The sequence below is a fragment of the Acipenser ruthenus genome, chromosome 2, assembly GCF_902713425.1.
Source record: "Acipenser ruthenus chromosome 2, fAciRut3.2 maternal haplotype, whole genome shotgun sequence".
In the NCBI taxonomy this organism is placed as follows: Eukaryota; Metazoa; Chordata; class Actinopteri; order Acipenseriformes; family Acipenseridae; genus Acipenser; species Acipenser ruthenus.
The window spans coordinates 37887331-37909351 of NC_081190.1; the positions used below are offsets into that span (position 1 = coordinate 37887331).

Below are 22021 nucleotides of genomic sequence, written 5' to 3' on the forward strand. Positions count from 1 at the left end.
TTTGCACACTATACCTATTGATGTCAATTCAGTGATGCAATGTTTAAAACTATAAACCATCTGTCCATTAATCCTATTGCAAGCTGCCCATTTAGGTAAAAGTCTATCAATCACGCCCATTTTAAATTCTCCCCTTTCTTTGAATGTATGTGCAAAGAATCCCAGATTAGATACAGTATATTTATTGATCATATCTGAATATCTATTACAAGTTCAAACTGATTTTGTGTCAAGCAAATGCTGACACAACAGTCTGATGAGGAAACAAACACATTGCACTGAACTATTTTTGACACTAAGGAGATGTTATTGTGAAAAATGTGAATCAGATACAGCAGGGGAGCTGGCAAAGTTCTTGAAGAAACAGCAACCCTTAGCAGTACGGTTTTGGTTTGGGTTGCTCAATATTATACAAAATGTATTTCTAAATTAGATTTATTTTCTTAACACAGCAGGAACAAACCCATGTACAGCGTAACAATGTTCTGTTGTGAAAGAGTAGCTAAAAGTGTCCAATGGGAAGCGAAACTCGCCAATAATGCACCACCAAAATAGGTCATAACTTATAGAAGTTTTAACTGTGCATCATAAAAATGACATTCTACCTTTGAAACAGTGTATGACAGTGGTCAATGACCAGTTGAAATAAATGTTGTCTCATAAGCCGTCATTTTAACAAAGGTAACACTGTGTTGGTCTTGACTTGGATCGTATCTATGCATGTCAGCAAACCCTACTGGCATTTTGTTTTCATCCAATTCCATTCATATACCATACTGAACAGTACGCAATTACAGGCATGGCGGCTAGTGAGACTGAATTTATTTTAACATCTTAATGAACCATGCACAGATGTACCCTCTAGAAACTGAGGCCTTTTTCTGCTCTTACGGCCTTAACTGGCAGGTATTCTTTCTGCTGTGGGTAATACAACAAAATAAGGGCACCAGTAAACCATTGTGGTAGATGAGGAAACAGTTTAATCATCCAATTACCTAACATACTGCATAAAGAATGAGGATACTATACATTCCACCAAAGACCAACCAACACACATCTCCAAGCACTCCACTGTGATGAAATACAGGCCTGCCATAATGGTTGAAAAGACAAAACTGTGGAACTAAAATATTTCAAATGCAAAATAACAATGCTATGAAGTTCGGCATGCACAAATATTGAAAATGAACCTATTAGGGACAAGTGGTGGATACACACAAGTGGCAATATAGTGATGCAAAGACAACGTTTTCAGAGATGAATGAAATCCATTTTAACCTTATAAAACAAGCATGAAACTACCTTCCTGTAACTAAGGACCTAATTCAATTAAGTTTTAGCTAGGTACAATTATTTTAGGACAATACATTAGATGTACATCAGATCCATGTTTATTTTGATTAATGAATTAGAATAAGTTAATCAAATCAAAAATTAAAAAAATGTTCCACATTGGCTCTGTTAATTGCATTCATTTATGTTTTCCTGAAATGCCCTTTTTCCTGCTTAAAGTGAATCGAATCATCCCCGAAGTTATTTCTTGCCAGTTTTGCACTGCTACAATTGTTGTCTTATGCTGAGAACATTTTGTACTTGCATTTGGGAAAATACACAAGGGCTTTGGTATATCCAATATTCATTTTTGTGCCATTTGTTTCAGATTTCAACCTCTTCTGTTTAGTGTCATGATGTAACAGTGCAGGGAATGATTTAAGACTCCCATTGCATAACAGTTTGAGCCATTCCAGGTTCTCCTGTGAGCCCTTATTGTAAGTCACCTGTATAAAATGTGTGTGGTGTGTCTAATTAGGCTCAGGTGTGTTTAAATAAGCTTGCTTTAAAAGCTGGAATGGCTCAAACTGCTATGCAATGCGAGTCTTTTATTCCCAGCAGTGTGCATTTATACCATTAAATTGTATAACCAGTTATGCCCTTGGATACAGAAAATGGACCTGGAACCTGTAAATCTACAATCTAGATATGTTTAATGATAGAACTTGTGGACTAAACATTCTCCTAATTATAAAAACACTGTTTATAAAGAAAGTAATAACACACTACAGGGCGTTCAAATATGGTCCAATATCCAATATCTGTACGCCTAGGGTGCCGTTTAACAGACTAAAGGCCTCTACACACCGGACGTGATGCGACAAGCAAATATGTCATACAACACACCGCACCCAGGGACGAGGCCATAGGCCACATTTATCATTCACTCAGGCCTAAGCCCCTCACAGTCAATTAAATCATCTGAAATTGCAATCAATAAATCATTCATTCATTGAGGATTCTCCGTGCTGAAAATGACATTCTGTAATATAGATTTTTTTTTTCTGTCAATGTTACATAAATATATTATTTTAGCTCTCTACTACCATTCATAATCATATTTATATGTAAATCCCACCTCTAATTTGTGTTTATATGAAAAGTTACACCACTAACAGATTCCCAGTTCAGGATTAGCCATTATTTCTAATGATCTGACACTGAACATGCACAGCACCAGCTGGGGGCTCTTTCCAGGGCATTGACCCATGTAGTCTTAAATCAGATCTGACACTTAGCTACTTAATGCTCTTTTAACTGGTTTCTATAACGGTTCATCTTGACAGTGTACTGGACATCAAAGCTACATTTATTTTCAAGTGGGATTAAATTACAAAGACATGCAAAAAAACACACTTTTTTAAAGAGTCAAATACATTTTTGTTATTTTCCATAAGATATTTTTGTGGCAAATGGGGAAAAAAAACATAATTATGACCTGCATTTTATATGGCTTAGACAGTATTATCATTATGGATATTATATTCTCTGCCATAAATGCAGTTTCTGGATTATAATACTCGACTAAATGCTAAAATAAGATTGACCACAATTGTAATTTACTACCTAAAATACAATGTATGTCAAATCTATATTTATATATAAAACAAAATGTATTTTATAGTATGATATATCAGCATTGTGGTAATCACATGCGTGACACTTTACAATTAGAGATGCTTTATGTAAAACTAATGCTTTAAGTAAATTAGGGTCAGAATTGTGCATAGAAATTAGCTTGGCACGCTGCAAACTGGTCATGCCATTTTTGTCAACTCCTATTTTTGGAAAGGAGAAAAAATCATGTTGATGTTACAAAATGAAAAACAAAACACCTTGTGTGTGAACTTCAAATATACAACTTAGTTGTTTGGTTCTAGTTTTGTGCAATTAAATTAAACCAATTGTTGTTAAAGCAGTATTAATTCTAATTACATATTACTACTGCTTATATTTATATTAAATATATAGTGGGTTAATAATAGTATGCTTTACCCTACCTTGCTGGTCTTTACAATTTTTACCTATGTGTTTACCATGCTTTCACTATGCTTTATTACACTTTGCTGTGCTTTTACTATGGGAAACTATTAGAAGGGCGGGTTAGTCATGCATTATTTCATACAGCACCATGAGGTATGCAAATTAAGTGTATAATAGTTAACCCTGGCCAGTTTTTTTGGTGAAAAAGCACTCACACAGACAAGTTGAATAACAGCATTTTGGTGGAGGTTCAACTGGATTTCAAGTAGATGGTAATTATATACACTTAAGGGACAACAAATGACTGTCATAAAACAATTCAGTGATTTTTAGAACAATGAGGTTTTAGCTGTAAAGTTTAGTGATCTACTCTCTTAAGTTACTGAGTTTTTAAGTGTGATGTTGTAGGTGACTACTTTATTGTACCACATGCATGAAGTCCCCCACCAAAACTTTTTTGGGGAAAAAGGTAAACCTCCACAGAAGAATGAGAACTCATGCTGGTTATGTGTTTTTTACATTCAAAGTCTCAGTGCAAGTACTATATTAAAGCTTTTTTTCTTCTATTGCAATATAACATTATGTTCCAGATTTGGAGATATATTTCTATTCTTTTTAAATGCAATTTTAAGAAATACTTTTTCTACTACTGATCACTCATTTCCGAGAATTGGTTTATTTTTTATTTTTAACTTTTGGCATTCAAAATAGGGCTCAAGTAGCACTACATACAGTATCTACTTTTAAACACAAAGATACACTGAAGAGACGCATACACAGTGTTGGAGAGGATTGTTTTTATAACCTTTCATAAATCAATGATCGAGCACTGGCACTGATCCACAGCTATTTAAATGAATGGCATAGACCCCCCAGTGTGTAATGTGCATTTTAAACAGAGGTCGGTATGTTTAGGCAAGTCAAGTGATGAGCCAAAGCAAACATATATATATTTACAAGGACTAACCCCTACCAGGGTCAATCCAGATAGGGTCAATGCAGACATAAATTCAATAGTTATTTTATTATTTCATGTTTAACCTGTATTACTTGTTTCCAATATAATAGCTTGAGTATGCTTATTGAACCATAACAGTTTGATGAAGGAAGTGACCACATCAGCATCCAATCTGAGGGACATGAGAGGTGGGCATTAAACCTGCAGGAAAAAAAGGAAGACTGAATGAAAGGCTGTCAATTATTTTTACTGTCCAGAAAATATTGAAGGTACATGAATGACTTTGTAAATGCCAGGTATCCATTATCGATGTATATGGGCAATCTTTAATGTTTGTGTACTGTATATTTACAAAAGTGTGTCATTAAGGAATGTCTAATATTGTACAAATAGTGTGTTCTTACCTAAATACCTGGTTTAGTAATTTACTCTTACCATGGCCATGAGCCTTAAATTACATATTGGACAAAAACCTTAACTCTTATTTAATAAAGTATTATTCAGATAAGTATACCTAAAATGCTTATATGAACCCAACCCTTCAGTAAAATTCACTATCAAAAAGTAATCTGAGATTTGGGTTGCACAGATCCATTAAGGGTTTATGATTCCTTGTCAATGTAGCTTCTAAAGATTTTTATAATTGTAGCATATTGTTTTTTTTTTTTATTTTAGGAAGGAAAACAGGATCCAGGTCAAAGAGGATATAGTTTTGTTATCATCAGACCAATTCTTCTGTCTCAGGGGTAGGTTCAATGAAAACTTACAGCCTCTTTTTCTGGCCCGCGTTATTTCCCTCTATGAGGGTGCTCTTTAATCAATCCTTTAGACATGGGAGGACACGCTCTGAAGACACCACTGTGTAAACAAAATGGGAAAAAAAAACCTGTTAATAAACAATATCAATAAAAACACATACACATCACACCGTTGGAAAATGTGAATGTCAATTCAATGTTGTCTTCTTTCTTTTCCTTAAGGATATTAACTTCAAATATTTCTCAACCTTGTTAGACAGATTTTTTGGTCTTTAATCTTGGGTTTGTCAATTACAGATGATGTTTCTCTGTACTTATTGTTATTGTATTTCTTGCTCTTATTGTATTACTTGTATTGTAACACTTGAAATGTATTTGCTTACGACTGTAAGTCGCCCTGGATAAGGGCGTCTGCTAAGAAATAAATAATAATAATAATAATAATAATAATAATACTTGTTGATTATGCTTCAGATACCATACCTTGAAAATCAAGCTATGCAAGCTATTTCACTTAACGTTTTTCCTTCTTTATGCAAGTCAAGGTTGTTATAATAGTAGAAAACACTAGTGGAGGCTTTGAGTAAATTGTTGATGCTCATAATGTATCAGAGTAGAACAATGCAACATATCTAAGACTTTTGCACAGCAGTATGTATATATATGTGTGTGTATATATATATATATATATATATATATATATATATATATATATATATATATATATATTTACTAGGCATATTCTAGCACATAATGATAGCTGTTTAAAATAATGACATGCTGTACAATTTAGCTGTAGAAACAAAATACTGTTTAAATTGGTGTATCCACAACTGCACTGGTCTTTGAATAAAATTTGCAAAGGGTATCATTGGCAGAGACAAATGTTTTGGACAGCCCAATACATTGAACTCACCAAGCTGAACTGCAACTCACATAGCCAATACTGTCTATATGCCAACAACAGAAACATCCTACAGAAAAGACTTGTTTACACTTACAAAAGAAAGTGAACAATGGTCTTTTTCAAAGACCGTTTTGGATTTTTTTGAAATATATATTTAGCCCCTGAACTAAGTTACATACTCATATAAGGCCACCTTATTTTTACATTATGCCACATGGCATTGACCTGTGTTGTTAGGTAAGCCTTTTTAAATCAGAAACCATCTTGTTGCGTTGGTCTACAGTGAAGCAGATTGGCTTAAGCTGCAGTATGTTTGGATGCAATCCAGCTCCGGTAATTATTAGTTCAAAAAGAATTGAAATTCCTACAATTATTAGTTTTAAACATAATTCAAATTTCGTCAGGGACTTTAGCAAAGATCAAACACCAATCCTGCTTTAATGCTACACACCACCCTTGAAGCTCCATGCATTATGAAAACTGCAAAATAAATAGCAAGAGCTCCTTTGACTTGAATACACCTTCAATACAAAACTGCATTGCACATAGCATACAACTTGCAACAATGATTCTGTACTAATTATGTTTACAGTAAGAAAGTTAAACTAGAAATCCATAGCTGTATTCCTAGAGCTTGTTCTTGAAGATGTTGTAACATCGTTTGATGCCTAGAAATTTCAACTTATTTTAGATGTCTTAAACGCTGGCAACCCATTTATTTATTTTAATGCCTTCCATGCTGCTCTGGCTGTTCTCTGACAGTGCAGTCAGATCTGATTGATTCCTGGTTTCTGCCCTTGTTTGCCCTCATATTCACACAGCAGGATGAAAACAAATCCCTGTCAAGCACCATACTGATAGAAATGACCACTAATGACACACCACAGTGTTCAAGAAGAGTAACAATTATTGTTTAGATAGAATATTTATTGGGAATAATGCAGAGTATGCAAAATTACACAGAAGTATGTTATATATGCACATTCATTTGGCATCAAACCTAACTCTTTTTGAGGGCTCGCTGCCTGACCGACGGGACAAGGTGGAGACCCCCAAAAATAAGCCGGTCTCAATGCCGCGAGCAGTACTGGATATAGCCCACTTGAAGGTTTAGCCAACCTTTAAAAAATGATTGTCAGTGCGCAGGAGAGGAAAACAAAACCCCAGCTGGGAAATAAACCTCTGGGAATCCATGGCTGATTCGATTGCCCTTCCTCTGGGCAGGCTACTAATGCTTAAGGATACATTTTTGTAAAAGCATTTTTAAGATCTGTAATATTTGTTCTAATGAAAACTTGGTATTAAGGAACATGAATAAAGGATGATACTACAGCAGACAAGGATGCTGCAGAGTGGACAGAAAAATATTAAACAAATTCTTCTTACGTGCTGCCAATTTGAATGGGATGTTGTTGCTATGGAGAACATGCTGGAGCCTGGGGATCATCCAGTCTCTGATGTCAAGTGTTGTGGAAGAACGAGTGGCCAAGTGGGAGCTGCGGTGAGAAGGAGAGCAAGCCGGTTGCTGTGCTGGGCGACAGGGAAAAGACAAAGGATCCGGTGATGGATCTGGAGAAGCAGACATCTGAGCAGAGAAGGTTGGAGTAGTAAATACTGCCGATCGAAGTTGTCGCGGAGTTGACTCGGGAGGAGCTGGTTGAGCTGGTTGAGTGGATCTCGGCTCCGGGGAAATGGCAAACAGGTCTTCATCCGATGAAATGGAATAATCGATGATGTTCTCCATGATGCGTGCATGTACGATGAAATCGAAACGCAAATGAGAGGTACGTGAAGAAGGTATTTATAGTGCTAACAATCTTAATTAGCTAATGTGTAAATTGAATGATTCAATTTGGTGACACGGAGATTGGTGTCTGACCCTCCTCCCGAACTTTAGATATAAACTTCATTTTATGCCTGCCATTGGTTGAGGCACAGCACAGAGCTAAATGCAGAGTATCAGGTGAATCTTCTAAGTGAAGCGATTACACACCTAAAACAATTAAACAAAAATATATATTTGCAATCAAGCATACTCTCCTCTCCTGTTAAATTGAAGCTGCAGTGAACTGGTGCAGCTGTAACAGCTATTAATATATTAATGAATTAACCAAGGTGCCCTATTTACACAATTGGCTAAAACAAACAAATACAGGTGAATTAAATAGAAATCAATACTGAATTGTGCGTGTTTAATTTTGTCCCCACCAGTGGTACTTCTGTCAGCACATGTGTGGTATTTTAAGTGATGCTTCTGCAGGAGCTGTAATTACCACTGTTCAAATCCAATGAATCACTAAGCCTGGAAAAGAAAATGTATTGTTAGAAGTGGTGGAAATGTAGATATTTCATTTTCAGGTCTCTGTCCTTATATTTCTGCATGTAACACAATTTACCACTCACCTATGCTTAAGTTACCCTTTTCCTTCATAGCCACTCTGTCAAGGCTTTTGATGCTTTGGCCATCTCCTTGTCTCTCAGGGTGTATGTCCTTCCTGTTGCAGTTGTTGGCTCACTGATGCAGCATGGGTGGGACGGCATGGGAAACAGAATGATCGTGCTGGTCCATTCGGGTGCAGGAAGTTAATTTCAGCCTCCCGTTTCTTCTGATCAGCAGACACCAACAGCCCAAGCCACCAGTGACTGTCATACTGAACAGTAACATATCCTTTCACTTGGTCAAATGGTAGGACATGCTCTTAGACTGTGATTTATTCTTCTCTTTGTTTTGTTGACTGGGAGAACTCAAGTACAAGGACTTTTGCTTTGGAAACTAGTTGAAAGAAGTAGAGATGTCGTGTGCCAGGAACAGTTCTTACCTTGAGGAATCTTTGCTCCAGAAAATCTTGCTCAGCTTGCCATTGTGCTATCGTGAAGTATGCTACTTCAAGAACAGGAATGTTGTCTTTTTCAAACCTGTACAATTGCTGTGGAGTCTGGATCTGGTCATGGTATTGTTGCTGCAAACTGGCTTTTGTTGCCATTCGTTTAATGGTTCCTCCTACACCATCACAGGGTCTTTTGCTATGAGATGTTGCAAAGAAGTTCCACTCTGCTTCAACACCAAAATCTTCCAAGTGCTGGCAAAGGTTGAGTACATTTTTACAGTTCTTATATTGCCCAGCACATACGTCAGAGAAGTAATAGATTTTTCTTGGGCGCCTCCCAAATTTGTTCTCCAAGAACCTCAAAAGATGCTTTTGAAAGAGATAAACAACAACTGTGTCATGAGTTATGCATTCTGATATTTCAACATATGAGATGTGCTCAGAATTCTCATTGTTGTCTTGCCAATAGCAAATAAAGGAGTGCATGGAAGCCTGAGAGCTGTTCCAATGGTGTGATTGTGCTTCACCTTGCACGACGAAAGTGACATTTTCTGCAAAATCACCAACAACTAAGAATTAATTTTCTTGAAGGAGTTCATCCCTCAGCTGTTGATAATATGCAGTCTGCATCTTTGAGATGAAATCATGTCGATGAAGACATTGGAAATGGCTTGTGAAAGTCTGCATGAACTGATCAACAGGTTCATTGATTGTCTGAAGAGTGGTTCTGTCAGTTGAAGTCCACTTCCGATACTCCAATGCGTCCACAAGGCTATCCTAAAAGAGCTTTTGTAGATGGCTCTTGAAATCTTCAAGTGATGGACAATTTTCACAGTTTCCTAAGTGGCAATCGACTTTAGGTGGGGAACACATGATAAGATAAGCAATGCCGATAGTGATTCAATGGCACTTCTGTACTGGCACTCAATTGTGGAAGCTTAGAACAAATGAACATCAGCTTTACATTCTGGTGTGTTGTGCAGACACACACAGCATGTGTAAAGCTACTGCCTGCCAATACACACTCCTTTGGTTTCAGCTCTGCAAATTTGGAGAAGCCAATTTTCATGTCAGGATGCTGTAATTTGAAGAAACGATAGGCCTCTGAAAGATTGCAAAGAACAAGCCGTTTTTGTTGGTGCTCCCTCGTCCCGACTCTTTATTGTAAACAGAAACAACATTTTTCTTTCCGGCCATAAGTTGTCTAACATCTTCCTTCTTGTGGAACAATTTTACCATTTGAGCAATCTCCTCTGTTAGCGTTCTCTCCCCCCAATTTTTGGATTTGAATCCGATAGGCATCCCTTCTCTTCCTGTAAAGCCTTGGCTGTCCTGGACATGTGGTAGGTAGCACCAAACTCAGCAGCAGTCCTCTGTATAGACCACGATATTGGGACAGCTGTCAAAATATGAACTTGCTGACTTCGACTGATATTTGAATTACATTTTTCCTTCAGCTGGGCCATCATCTCTTGATATGCCTGAGCCTGCTCCTTGATTGTTTCACGGTCTTCCACTTCTGTTTGTGGGAAAACGTTTCTTAGCTTTCTCTTCATTTCTTCTCCAACCTTCTTTACCTTCTGAGCTGCAGATACCTTTTATGACAATTTCCTTCTCTTCAGTGGAGATTCTTGTATTGCCTCCAAGGCCTTGTTTATTTGTGAAATCTCAGGTTCAGCTTCGAAAATGTTGTTGCTTTCAAGTTGTTTGTCTTGAACAGCATGAGAGCTGGATTCTCTGGAACTAGACTCCTTGGGGTCACTTTGTGTTGAAGATGATGTTTTGGTCTTGGTCAGGAGGATGACGGACTAGTAACTTCATACAAGGGTAACATAACTTCTGGCCACACAAAGTTCAACTTCTGGTGGTCCTTGACCTGCTTCTTTGTTAAGGTGCGACCTTTGGTGCGGCGCACTCCACAATGATTTGCAAATGGGTCACAGCATGCTTTGATGTCTTTAACGCCAAGAAAGTCATTGGAAATACTTGCCATTTAAGCAACAAATTGTCTTTACACACATACAAATACACTGCAAAACTTGCAAGAATTTTAGCTATATAAATGTTTTTTGGAAGAGTACCAGGTTTAAGGATACACCTTAGTTAAGTTTTCTTGTTTTTCACTTTATAAAGGGCACATTTCTGTATTGATCTGTAGTTAATTCACCTGTGCTACACTTTAGTCACATGTGTTAATAGGCCAAATTGGTTAATTAATTAAAATGAATCTGGTAAAGCTGCACCAGTTCACTGCAGCTTCAATTTAACAGGCGAGTATACTCGATTACAACTAAATATTTAGGTTTAATTGTATTAGGTGTGTAATCGCTTCACTTAGAAGATTCACCTGACACTGCATTCAACTCACTGCTGTGCCTCAACCAATGGCAGGCACAAAATGAAACTTGCAGGAAATGTAGATAAGGGTCTAGGCTACAATCTATCAAACACTAACAAAAAGGTTACGTGATTTGACCTGGGTGAGGTCAAAAGTCACAGAATCACACAACATCTTCACAGAACCTTCCATATAATGAGAAGATAGTGCTATTCGAGAGCTTTAAAACAACACCAAAACCACCTTTCTGTGTCAATTATGTTAAGTTATGACCATGGAAAGGTTGGGTGGGGGGTCCAAAATGGGTCAACTTTGATGAGCTGTATCTCATGAACAGGATGTCACTCAGGCCTAAAATTTACACTGCAACCAGTTTTCACAAAAGCATGAATAACTTCAAATCAAAGGAGATCAAGGTTTTTGGTGATTGATTTCATATGGAAAAAAAGTCATTTTTTCTTTAGAACATCATTTTATGTCCACATTTGTGGAACCAGGACCCAAAGAAGATATTGGGATCTTGCTCCTGAACTACTATAATAAGTTAATCCAACTAAGGAATACTGAAAGGTCAACTAAGCTACTATTCCTGTCAACTTTATGTGTCAGGGATGGTATTCAGCATTGTGAAATTATTTGGAACTTGAGGAGGCAGTGCACCCTAGTGGTTAGAAATAAAAACCATACATAATAGTAATTTAAAAAAAATAAAACTGCCTCAGAACAACACATTATAAATCTTTGTAAATACAACAATAGGCTCAGGGTCCTGAGAACCATACTTACTGCTCTAGAATAAAGGAGTAATTACTGGTATGCAATGCACATTTCTATAGTTGTAAATGAAATGCAGTAAAGAATACCATTTTAAGCCAATTATTTTTAGCTGATAAAAATCCTTTGGGTACATATCAATTCCTAGTACAAATAGGAGAGAATGTGGAGCTATATTAATTTGGATTAATTTGACACTTCATTGACACACCATACGGTAGTCTCCAATATATATTTATTTATATCTCAACATTTTTATTTCACAGCTAATTTAATTAGACTCTAAGGCCCTGTCCATACTACATAACTGATCTCGATAACCGTACTCAAAAACATTTTAATTAATCCAGCTCAAAGCTTCCACCCTAAAGTACCGTTTCATGTTTAGTCGGACTTAATGCGTACAAACACCATTAAAATACTTTGGTTACAGTTCCTAGCAGCGCAATGGACTGTGGGACTTAATATGACATTTTCCCAGCATGCACTGTATTTTATGTCTACAACCAGACAAACATGGAGCCCGTGCCCACGGAAGACATAGCGCTTCTTAGCATGAACATTATGGCTTTGTTTCTTAGTAACACAAGGTACATTTTATCATAATGTGTGCGTTTCGCTTTGAACTTCTCCTTGACCGATTTCATCACTCCAGACATCAATGAGCCTTGATTTCGGCATCTGATCACATCGTTCCATGATCCACTATTTTAAAACAAGCCTCAGAAAATGTATACGGTACACACTGATCGTCGTTCTCAACTCCTTCAGGCGCCTGTTCTGAGTACTGTGTAATGTTCACACGCCAAAGCATATCAGAAAGCATTTTGCAATATTGGAAGGTACACAAAAAATGTAGTTTGGTATTACAGTGTCCATACTTCTGACAAAGCGCACTACCTGATGTGATCTGAGGTGGTCTCGAGTCCGGTTCTTGAGTGCAAAGAATGTGACTGTATGGTACCGTATGTGAAGGTTGGCTGGACAACAATGTGGCATCAAACCTGCTTGACCCCCCCCCCATAGTGATTGTAATTAGGATAAGCTCCTGGCAGAGATAGAGGGAAGTGAATGATTAAACACAAGAGAGGGTGAATTACATGGGTATTTATGTATTTTGATAGGTTACAGTTAGATGAGGTAATGTGTAGGGGTCATTCCTCCTCCCAAACTTCAGTTTTATTAAACTTAATTTGGTAACTTGCCAGCTATTTTCTCACAGGTTAAAAAATGCAATTCCTACCTTCAAACACAATCCAGATGGCCTAGCTTGTGCAATAGAGTCCCAGAGTCAAAGTTTAGAATAAATCTTCCCAATGTGTTGCAACAAATCTAGATCATGAAATTCCCTAGTGGCATTATTGTTGTAAATGATGCCTGTCTGGATGAACCATTAACTGTAAAAATGTGACTAAAAAAAAATCTGTTAAAGGATTTGGGGGTCAATTTACTAAGCTTTTGTTATTAAAAGGTGATATTTCTAGACTAGGAATATACAACTGTTTAAAATGCTAATTCATTTACTCCTGTGTGCATGCCAGAGCTGCTTAGATTTTTTTTAAAGGAAATAATGGGGAAATACTTACTGTGATGCAAAAGGCTTACGTTCTTTCTTCATAATACAATATGCTTTCTATTATCTTGTTCGTGTGGAACCAATCCAGAAAACACAAGTCTTGCTAGGATTGACTTTTATGTTTAATAGCTGTTTTTATTAATGCTTTGTTATTAAATGTTTGTTTCCCCTGAGTAAAGCTAGGGCTAAATGATAGAGTATGATCTCCTTCCCCCCCTCCCCCTCCCCCCCACATGCTAATTAATTTAATTTAGAACATGTTCAGTGAATTATATAAAGCACCACACCATCAACAACACAGAGTTTCAATATATTTTGTTAAAGATTGTTCTTATTTTAAAGGTTTGATAGCCCTTTTTAAGAAGACCCAGGGTCATGAACAGTAGCGGACTGGCCATCTGGAGCACCGGGAGAATTCTTGGTGGGCCGGTCGACCTGTGGGCCGGAATATATATATATATATATATATATATATATATATATATATATATATATATATATGTTCGACTGGGCCGGCCCAATGGTCCAATTAATGGGGGGGTGTGGCAAAGTGGTTAGTAAGGGGAACAGGTGTAGCGGTGATGCGGTGCAGGAGTGACAGGCAGACAACGATAATCCAGTGGGAAAACTTTATTTTATTTTAATTCCTGGTCTAGTGACCATAAATAATAAGCCCCGGCAATACACAACGATGTGTAGAGCGCGGGGATGAAAACACAGGTTTACAGTCCTGGCAAAAGAAAACAAAAACACGTTCACCCGTCTCGGGTGCGTGCAGTCGTGCTGGTGGTGAGTGAATACACTTTATTTTGTGACGGTTCGTGATGTGGTGACACGGCGACAGCTCCGGATGTGCTTTAGCTGTCTGGTGATTCCAAAAACACAGACAGTTATTTTACAGCTACAAACAAACACAAACACACACACGCAACTCTCTATAGAGTGATACAGTTACAGTACTTTACTGTCTCGTCCTTCTCGGTCCTTGGCTTAACCCAAACGAAGGAAAAGAACAGCGTTACCCTGGCCCCTATATGTAATCCCGCATGATATCTAGGTAAACGGTTGCAGCTGTCTTTTTACTTGCAGCTGCCCCTCGTTTACCTGTCAAATCAATACGGTCTTACAACAGAGTCTCGCTTCCTTCCAGGCTGACCCACTTCCCGGTCCCGGAAACGAACTGTCAGGCCAGCCCTTCCAGATACTTCTCCTCCCGTTCTTTAGCGCCCTCACAGGTCGGGAGGAAGATTTATCACCAGAACTCATTGTATTTCTGTCACAGGGGGCTACAAAGTTGAGTGACGGGAGGGGGGGTGGTTTAGAAAGTTGAGCGACGCGGGCCAGCCCTTCTCTCCCCCCTGGCCCCGGCCCTTTGGTCCATTCCTCCCTCTGTGCAGCGGCTGCAGCCCTTAACCCCAGCCCTACTATTTACATTAGTCAGTCCTTGACACAGCACAGCCGCCTTTTATTAATTAAATTCATGATGATTCAGCCTGACTATAAGCTATTGTTTACACTATGTTACTATATTTATAATCTGTAGCTAAAACAACTATGAATTACAACTGAATTTTAGTGCTAAGTTACTTTTCTCCAGCCCCATTCATGCTATACAAATAAAGGTTTATTATTATTATTCATTCATTCATTTGATCAAATGGTGGGGCTGCTGCTGCATTTTTGTATTTTGTCAAAATATTGGGCCTTTATAATTAATTAGTTTATTCATTAATTCATATCCAGGTTGAGGTTGATGATAGGCCCAGTTCAGCTGCAGTGGAAGAGAGAGTCACGGAGAGCCAGGATGCCAGCCCAACTTTTGATTATTTCAAGAGACCCAAGTCAGATAACCTAAATGCGTTTTTTAGTTTCCACCCGCAACAGAAATCAAAAAACCCTGTGGTGCAGAAGGTTTTCTGTTTTAGAGATGGCACCAATCGAAAGTGGCTGTCATACAGTGAAGAAAGCCATGCTTTATACTGTTCAATTTGTATGGCATGAGTGGAATGACAGATTGGAAACATATTCACCAAAGAGTAGATGAGCATGACAAGAGCAACATGCACAGAAGTAGTGCTGAGTCGTATGTTTTAAGGGCCTCCAAAGCAGATATTGAAAATCTGCTCAGTGGCAGTCAGATGTCTGCTCATAGACAGCAGGTTCGCAAGAGGAGGCAATCATGACAATTCAGTATGTGTTCTGTAGAACTCTTATAACAGTGTACAGAGTGTGTGTGTTCTGTAGCACTCTGAAAATAGTACTGCATTAGTGTACAACAATAGCTGTGATGCAGCTAGGTGGTGGTATTAGGGGCTGGTGTGTGAACGTACGTGCATGCGTGCGTCGGCGCGGCGTAGGCGGTGGAGTATCCGAGGGCTGGTTGTGGTGGGCCGGTCTGGGTCAAAGTCCAGGGCCGTTTTTTAGTCCCAGTCCGTCCCTGGTATTTTAACAGCACTTCATGCCTTCTTTTATTAATTACAGAAATAAAAGAAATAATGAAAACACAAACCTAACTCCCACAAGGAGTACTAACTAAACTTTGAGTGAATTCTTCTTAACTGTCACACTGGACAGCTAAGCTGTTTACCAGTCAGAAAACACTTTATATTCAGGTTACAAAACAAACAAAAAAGATTTACACCTTTTCCCCAAAATAACCCACACAGGTCACTTCACAGTGACAGCCTCTCTCTTCACACCAACTGGAGACTGACCAGAAAAAACATTGTCCTCTGTTCAAATACCTGCTACAGGCATGTGACAATTAACTAACAGAAAAAATAATGACACCTGTGGTTGTGCGGACACAGCCACACCCCCACCTTTATCTGGCAGGAACAGAAATTATTGATTATTATTATTATTATTATTTATTTCTTAGCAGACGCCCTTATCCAGGGCGACTTACAATTGTAACAAGATATCACATTATACATTATTTCACATTATACAGATATCACATTATTTTTACATACAATTACCCATTTATACAGTTGGGTTTTTACTGGAGCAATCTAGGTAAAGTACCTTGCTCAAGGGTACAACAGCAGTGTCCCCCACTGGGGATTGAACCCACAACCCTCCGGTCAGGAGTCCAGAGCCCTAACCACTACTCCACACTGCTGCCCTATCCCTGCCAATCCCCAACACATTTCTTACAGGCAGACATCTACTCTGCCACATATATATATATATATATATATATATATATATATATATATATATATATATATATATATATATATATATACTTAAAGTATGTGATCTTAAGCCAATTTCTGTTCCCAGCAAGATGTCATATACAGGAACGAATATGTACAAAATCTGACATGTGTGATTGCAGTTTTTGTAAGTCTTAAGTGTTCATTCAGAGCCAGAAAGAAACAACATTTTACAATTGTTTGCAAAAGGTGACACAATATTTGATGGTCTTGAATAGTTATTTTATATCATCTACATTTTCCGAATATTTAATTTTTTACTTTTAATATCTTGTTATGTCTGTTCAGTATGATATGCTGTTGTTGTTCCACTTAGATCATTATTTGCCATGTTTACTAACTTTTAAAGCAAAAAATTGCTTCTGAAAAGAAAGCCTGTGCACTGCTTATATGTTTTCCCACCTACTGTAACCCAGGCTCTGATTCGGCACAGCAACGCATCCTATGTTTCTTGCATCACCAACAACACCAAGCAGTTCAGACTACATTGACTGCTTGATGCAGCTTGACTCCTTTTAATTCAGTAATAATGTCCAGCTAAACCAGGTAAAATATGTAAATAAAGTTATTTCTTTTTTTTCACACTATATATGTTGTTCCTGTTTTTTTTTTTTTTAAACTTGTTAAGATTAGTTACATTTCTCAGCAGAAAGGTGCCTGACAAATCAAAGATGAACAAGGTAAAACTTGGTTTTAAATATTATCTTTTTTAAAAAAGTGGTTAATTCACGGGTAAATACAAACAAAGTATGTATTGGCACAAAGTAGTAGACGAGTGGAAAATCAAAAAGAAAATGTTTTGCACTTTTAAAAAATAAATACACAAAATATTGACTTTGGAAAAAGACCTCACATTATCCAGATATTTAAAGTTTACGCACAGTAGCATGGCCCAGATTCATAACCTGAAATCATATCGTTGACCTGAAAAAGTAAAGTAAGTGTTCTACATTTCTCACGCTCTAGTTCAGGTTGGGCATAAACCCAACTCTGCTGTAGTTTCACTTGGAAGCCAGGCTTAAAAACAATTCTGAAATAAGACAGGGCATTCACCTTCACCGACCAAGTTACCAACAACGACAAACACTCACCTAAACACTACCAGACAAAGGATTTATCCCTCCTTATATACCATGTGGCTGGAGCCTAATTAACAGTCAGCTCCAGCCACATCCTCACATGTATTATTATTTTATTATTTGTTTATTTAGCAGACACCTTTATCCAAGGCGACTTACAGAGACTAGGGTGTGTGAACAATGCATCAGCTGCAGAGTCACTTACAACTACGTCTCACCCGAAAGACGGAGCACAAGGAGGTTAAGTGACTTGTTCAGGGTCACACAATGAGTCAGTGGCCGAGGTGGGATTTAAACCGGGCACCTCGTGGTTACAAACCCTTTTCTTTAACCACTGGACCACACAGCCTCCTTGCAGGGATGATTTTTAGCCACTCTATGTCAATCCAATATATATAAATTTCTACATTTTGGGTTTTTGCCCTGCCACAATGTCCTTTACTGTAACACTAATGTAAAAATGCTGTAGACCTGTGTTACGCTTTTGTTGAGATCATCTGAATATACTACAGAGCACAGGTTCAGGTCATGGTGTCATACACCAAGCAGGAAACGCCCAGAGTGAATTGTCTGTATTTTAAGAGTAGCGCCCAAAAGGGCAGCCTAATACAAATGGCATGCTGTGGTTTGTGAGAATTATTGAAGAGTCATGGTAATCCTGCAGTATGTACTGTAATACAGTTTTTCAAAGTGTTCAATTCGTTTGTCATTTATAACTAGGTGTAGTATTAGATTTGACAGTACCTCTATAAACCAGCATGTTTTACTATACATTATTGGATGCTGTAATTCTGAATACAAATGCTCTGTTGGCGAGTGACTGCAAGTAACATATTTTACAATCTGTCAACATTGTATGAAAGATATTTCATACAGATATATTTAGCTGAAATATTAATTGTTACTGTTATACTGTTTAACTTTATTTATGTGTACGCCGTGGTGTTTTTTTTATTTATTTATTTTTATAGTTGAGCAGTTTATAATTAGTTGTTTTACCCAGCAACGAAGTTCTTATTTTGATTTGTTTGCAGTAATTACCAAGTTCGTGTAAAGCCAAGCAAACACCTCTGTTATTGCAATGACCTATCCGTCAACGTGATTTTGCAGGAAAATAGAAACAAAACCATTGTCGACTGTCTGTGTCTGCAACAGGGGGGCACATACCAATCCTTCCCCAATGTTGGCTTTAGGTCGAATCAGTCGGTGTTGGTTGGCGTCGGCAAACTAACCAAATGCCGATGCACGCCCAACGCAGAATTCTGATCTCGTGTATAATAACAATAGTTCTTCATACGATTATCCTTTGTAATAAAATTTTAAAAAAGTGATAGCCTACGCATTCGTGGAACTTCATATGTATTCATATATTCATATATCCATACTTACATATTTATAAATATTGTAAAAGTATAGGAAAGAAAAAACATGAAATTCATTTATCCGATGATATGCTTTTCAAATATGTACTGCAAAGTACGGTGGTCTCCTAAGTCCAAAGAACAACACACTTATCCTGTGTAGCCTTAAGCGTTTTACACTTAAAATAAAAAGCGTTTTAAGATTTGTTCAACTAAATATTTTGTGTAAAAGGACAATGTTAAATATATACCAATTCAGAGTAGAATTTGTGGTTTTTTTGTTTTTCTGAGGCGAAGGCTTTTAAGAAAAATGTGTGCTTTTACGATCATACATTCCGAGCTAATACAGTCATAAGTTCAAATGTATGGTTTACAAAAGGTAAAAAAATAAAAACAAGTTGACCTCAACTAAGACTGACTACTGAGTGCTGTTATTATTTATTCATTTGCCAGACTACTTTGTCCAAGGCAATTCACACAAGAATGTAATAAATAAAAAAATAAAGAAAAATTTATGGTGAAGTTACCTAGCATGGAGTGGTAAAACAACAAAATAATGCAACAACTTGGGCTCCCGAGTGGCGCATCCAGTAAAGGCGCTCCTCGCAGGATGTGCCCTATAGCCTGGAGATCGCAGGTTCGAGTCCAGGCTATGTCACAGCTGACCGTGACCGAGAGTTCCTAGGGGGCGGCGCACAATTGGCTGAGCGCTGCCCGGGTAGGGAGGGCTTAGGTCGGCAGGGGAATCCACGGCTCACTGCGCATCAGCGACCCCTGTGGCCGATAGGGCGCCTGTGGCTCTGCAACGGAGCCGCCAGATCTGTGTTGTCCTCCGGCACTATAGGTCTGGTGGCATTGTTGTGGATCTGCAGTGCGAAAAATGACGGCTTGGAAGGAGCACGTTTCGGAGGACGCGTGTTCCAGCCTCCGTTTCCCGAGTCGGCGGGGGGGGTGCGAGCGGTGAGCCGGGGATACAGATACTAATTGGGCATGCTAAATTGGGGTGAAAACCGAGGTAAAATAATTGGCGACGACTAAAATATAAAAAAAAAAAAATAAAAAAAAAATAATAATAATAATAATGCAACAACTTATATAGTAAAATAAGGGATTACACAACAACACACAAAAAGCTGGAAGTCCATACCAGCAAGCTGAGAGAAAACTAATAATAAAAGTAAACGTAGATTGAACACTGATTAAATTTGACACTGAACATTTAAACTTCAGAAATTAGGTTTAAAGTTGAACATTTTTATTACAATAAAAATATGAAGGGACACAGAATCAAATTCTTTCTACATGAACTAGCAGTTTTATACAACTTATTGTAGCCAACTGTATAATTAATACATTTTTGTGACTGTTTTATTTGTCTTTTTTTTACACTACATAACATATTGTATTTTTCTAATGATACATAACATTTATAAACAAATAAAATAATAGTAACCAGGTTCTTCTCATCTTATTTTACAGATATTTGAGTTTGCACCACGTGTCAGTTCAAAGGTGTGTTTTTTATTTGTTTGTTTTTTTATTTAAGAAGTATACAACTGTATGCATTTGACTTAAAGACTGCTATAATGAGTCATTCAAAATTACAATCAAACTGGACAAATCGTAGATCAGCATTTTACAGACATTCTTGTGCATTCTTTTTCAGAAGCAGTACGTAAAAATCCAGTTTTTGGAAACAGCCTCAGAAGAAGAAACTGACTTTGGTACTCCAAGGACGGGAATGGTATGAGACAGCAGCGTGCTGATGCCAGACAAATTTTTTATTTTTATATATATATATATAAAAAGCCAAAATACACAACAATGTGATATTGCAACGTTATTCATTACACTGCACATATGTGGCGGATAAATAATACCACTGTCAGTACATTTCTTTGGCTGGGACCAAATCAAAACTTTGACAACCCGCCAATTGCACTTAACACAACTGTATTTAATAGCGTTTTCTTTTTTTTTTTTCCAACAGTGCTTAGGATTATGAGAGAATATGCTCTTGTCCATGAAGCTTGAAATTTGCATCAGTATTTTTTTCATTTCTTTTTACCGGGAGGCGAAGCCATCGTAGATGGTCAAGTTTGTGAGCTTGCCTTACGCACTCAATACATGCCTGCCACAGGGCTCCCCTGGGTCCTAAACCCTGCTAGGTAAGTATCACAGACCGTACGTGACTTTTGCAGAAATTAAATATTTGCTGACATAAAGAGGTTTAACAGTTGAATTTTTAGCAAAATACAGGAGAAAATTTGTCCCGGGAATTGTCCCGGAGAAGTGTCCAAAAAACAGGGGAGTCCTTCAAATAAAGGAGAGTTGACAGGGCTGCTTACATACACTGTACAGTGATTAGGATAAAGGCTGGAATATGCAAAGTACCAGGTTTGGATTCAAGACTCTGCCTGTGCATTGGGTTATTTCTTCCTGTCGATCCCCACTACTGTGGTAAGAACACCAGCACCCATTGGAACAGTTCAAAATGTATGTCCAAGCTTTTGCCTTGTGGGTTCATCTACAGGCTTATCTAATATTCCCATGTTATAGTGTAGATCACCTTCTGGAGGAATTGATAGGGCAGTACAAACGCAGTGTTAAAAGGGTTTTAAAGAAAACAACAGAACTTGTTTGTAGAGCAGCACTTACCTTGCATCTCTGGTGGCCTGGCTTTGGTGTTCTCGATCCAAAATCAATTTGCAGTCTCTGCTTGAGAGAGACCCAGGACTTAATGGCATATGGGGTCATGATTGAGATGCTCTGCCGGAATATGAAGGTAGGTTCTTATGGCGTCTGCTGGTACTGTGTCTGACTGTTGCCAAAGTGCACTGTATCTCACCTTTCAGGACTACTAAATTCACATGCATCATAAAAATAACTTACTATTTAATGAATTA

At 37.8% G+C, this 22021-nt stretch overlaps 1 long non-coding RNA gene across 1 annotated transcript; it reads right to left on the reverse strand.

Moving 5' to 3' along the window:
- Positions 1-1019: 1019 nt before the first annotated feature.
- LOC117408710 (uncharacterized) lies at positions 1020-21932 on the reverse strand. Its single transcript, XR_004545413.3, has 3 exons — positions 21774-21932; positions 5041-5131; positions 1020-4474 (listed from the first exon to the last, which is right to left on the reverse strand). It is a non-coding gene; the product is annotated as an uncharacterized LOC117408710 (long non-coding RNA).
- Between the last annotated feature and the right edge of the window lie 89 nt (positions 21933-22021).